General features: G+C 40.0%; 1 pseudogene; it reads left to right on the forward strand.

Moving 5' to 3' along the window:
• The first annotated feature begins 2,156 nt into the window (after window positions 1-2,156).
• LOC112026670 (uncharacterized) lies at window positions 2,157-3,506 on the forward strand (annotated as a pseudogene).
• The last annotated feature ends 264 nt before the right edge of the window (window positions 3,507-3,770 follow it).

Genomic DNA, 3,770 nt, shown 5'->3' on the forward strand with positions numbered 1-3,770 from the left:
ACCAGGGTCAATGAATTTAAGTGACCAATTAGGAACTCTTCTACCTGCCAAGTTTGTAGCAGATAAGGGAAAGGACAATTCTGATTTCTACCAAAGGAAAATACTAAAAACTACTATTAAATTTATTACCAAACAAAAAAAAAGGCTTATAAACTAACATAACCATGAATGTGAGGTTACATAAAAAAATATAAAATTACTATCAATTCTATTACAAAAGCTCAAAAATTGACATGACAAATAATATGATTAATGCCACATTAACAATATAGTAAAAATTTTAACTATTTTTTTTTTTGTATGTATTTAAAAATTAACACATTGGTTTATTGACAATGATTGCCAATGTGAGTTAGTAAAATTTGTAAAAGTTTTAACATTTCTTTTAGTTGAGTGTTTATGCGAATTTATTATGTGTGTGTATATATATTTTAAAATTTGTTTTATCCTTAATATCACTCTTTTTTTTCTACCAAATTATTCATTATAAATGAAGGACAAATTGTGCTTTACAATTTTTCAAAAAGATTGACCACTCAAAAAAAAAAAAAACTTGTGTAGATGTGCTTCACTTAAAAATCACATATAAACAACTTGCACTGGTTAATATAATAATATTCACGTTCATTGACTTCATTCAAGTGTTTATTATATTTCAAAAAAAAAAAAAAAAGTGGTTGTTATAATGTGTGCGAGTGACTGAGTCAATTAGGAAATTTACTTTCATTTTTACTTGAAATTTCTCTCCTATCTTTCTCCATTATTTCTTATCTAATCCCTCTAAAACAAAATGTTAGAATGACCATTGACCCGGATCCTATTTTGCCCTCTAAATCCAAGGTTTTGTAGGGGACAATATAATCTTTTTCCTTCCACGCGAAATCTATATAATAATATAAAATAAAAGCATTTGTCATTTTATTGAAATTTTCGAACATTCTTTCTTAAGCTTTTGAAAAACTACAATTTTTGTAAATGTTTCTGTGGGCGCCCGAGGATCAAGAATGAAGTTAAAGAGTTGTAGTGTTTGTGTTGGGATGTCACGGGCCATGGGCCCGAGGAGGAAGGTCGCTCGAGGAGAAGAAGGGATGAGTCATAGGACTCTAAGATGTTCTAGGTGGGGAGAAGGGTATGATGCGAGAGGGAATTTGTGATCATAGGGGAAGTTTCCAGTTTGTAGTAGCCTATTGCCTTCTCATTAAATGGTGGACAACAATTTTATCAGCTCTATTGATGAGAAAGTGATCTAAATAGTGCAATTTATAGCTAAACAAATTCCTTCTACCACCTTCTTCAGATACAGAAAGAAACAAGTGTCATGAGAGGAAGGATGTTAGAGAAGGATGGATGGCTGGGATATGAGAGAAGGAGAAGTATATAAAAGGAAGGGGGTTTACAGAGATAGAGGGGGACGAAGAGACAGTGAAGAAACGAGAAGAACATTGAGAGAAAAGAGAGTGAACTAATGTGGCTTCTTCGGGCTAAGTTGTATTAAGAAAGTGGTTCATCCATTTAAGAGGATCTGCCTTCTTTTCCTTATTTTTCTCATTGGGCAGAGTCCCCCTTTTGTTGTTTGCTTTTCTCTCTTATAAATTCATTGTTTTGGGCATGATTAGATTGATCCAGCCACTATTCTAAATGGGCTTGGGCGGCTAGTTTCTCTGGTCCTTACAATTGGCGTTGTCTGTGGGAAGCAATAAGGCGTTGTGGATTCATCCTAGGTATATATGGCTAACGCAAGCTAGGATAGGAGGAGTTGGTTGGCTTGCAAAGGGAGAACCAGTTCATTAACTTGGAGAAAAGGAGGGATAGGTAACATACCCTAAGCGTTATGGTGGAGTCTTACCATACTGAGCGTACTGAGTGGAGTCACTTAAGGACTGGGAGTCATGTCTCGCATGATTAGGAGACATAGAAGTTGCAGCAGGAAATAGATCACCTGCGCAGGAAGTTAAGGCGCAGGGAACGTGATAGAAGAAGTCCATCCTCCCCACCAAATGATGGTTCTAGGGGAAGTAGGGACTGTTCATATCGCTGCAGGTTTAGAACTCCATCTAGTGAGTACTATTCAGCCTATACGCGCCAGGACAAGTGGGAAAAAGGCAGTAATAAGCATGGGAATAGGTCTTCCCACCATGGCATTGGGGAATGATGCAATGAGTAAGGCCTTCCGTCAAATTTCTAAATAACCTTTCGTTAGGAGGATTAATAAGACCAAACTTCCTCATCATTTTTCTCAATTGACGTTTGCCATTTACAATGGGAGGATTGATCCCATGGAGTATATCAGCAACTTTGATCAGAGGACGGCAATCCATGCCAACAATGAGGCCCTTATGTGCAAAATGTTCCCCTCTAGTCTTTAACCTGTGGCAATGTGTTGGTTTGACGCCTTGGAGGAAGGATCAGTGGAGTCTTGTGAGGAGCTAACGAGGGTGTTTGGGGCTAAATTTATAACATGCAGTAGGGTCCCTAAACTAGTAGACTCGTTGCTGTCTATGGCGATGAAGGAAAGAGACACTCTCAAGACTTACTCGGATAAATATTGGGAAACATATAATGAGATTGATGGAAACTTTGAAGATGTGGCCTTGAGGACTTTCAAGGTTGGGCTCCCTGTCGAGCACGAGTTGAGGAAGTCGTTGACGATGAAATCCACCTCGAACATGCGCCAACTCATGGATCGCATAGATAAGTTTAAGCGGGTAAAGGAGGACTAGGTACAAGAAAAAGGAAAGGCTAAGATGTTCCTGGAGAAGAGGTATCCTTGGGGAGGAGGATAGCAAGAAAATTGCCCCCAAAGGGAGTTTTCTAATCAAACGTCACCCTCGAGAACTCAGTTGGTCAACTTATTGTTTAAAGAGCCAGTGTATCATATACTAGAGAAAATTAAGAATGAGCCATATTTTAAGTGTCCCAATAAGATGGGCGGGGATGCATCCAAAAGAAATCAAAGCCTTTATTGCCACTACCATCTGGATAGAGGACATATTACGGAGGATTGTAGATTCCTGCGAGATCACCTAAGCCAATTGGTGAAGGCAAGGAAGCTCAACGAATTTTTACATCAGCCTTCAGGACAGTTTGGTCACTCGGGAGTTGAGTTTCATAGGGATAGCTCTCCTCGGCCAGCATTGGAAACCATCAATATGATCTTTGCCAAGCCAGGGAATAGTGGGTGCTCGGGTACTAGGGTTATGTCCGTGAGTGGAGTTTGTGACTTGGAGGCCAGTGACCGAGTTCCTAAAAAAACTAGGCTCATGGTCACCCTTACCTTGAGCTTTTTGGAGGAAGATAAGGAGGGAACTCTCCAACCACATGATGACACCCTGATGGTTACTGTTAGGATTGGGGGTTATGATGTAAAGAGGGTGCTAGTTGATCAGGGAAGCGGAGTAGAGATTATGTACCCTGATTTATACAAGGGGCTAAACTTGAAGCCCAAGGACCTGGAAAAGTATGATTCACCGTTGATGGGCTTTGATGGTAGGATGGTGGTTCCCTAAGGAATGATAAGGTTACCCGTACAAGCTGGGGATGAGGAAGTGCAGGTTGATTTCATTGTGGTAGAAGCATTTTCCCTCTACACAGCTATCTTGGCTAGACCTTGGCTCCACGCTATGGGCGTCGTGCCCTCGACCTTACATCTGAAGGTTAAATATCCTACTCAAGAGAGAGTGGGAGAGTTGGTGCATAGCCAGGCTGCGGCTAGGCAGTACTTGGTGTCAGTAATTACACAGCAGCCTTCAGATCCTATTGTGGTGATGAAA

The sequence above is a fragment of the Quercus suber genome, unplaced genomic scaffold (genome assembly GCF_002906115.3).
Source record: "Quercus suber isolate HL8 unplaced genomic scaffold, Cork oak 2.0 scaffold_148, whole genome shotgun sequence".
Lineage (NCBI taxonomy): Eukaryota > Viridiplantae > Streptophyta > Magnoliopsida > Fagales > Fagaceae > Quercus > Quercus suber.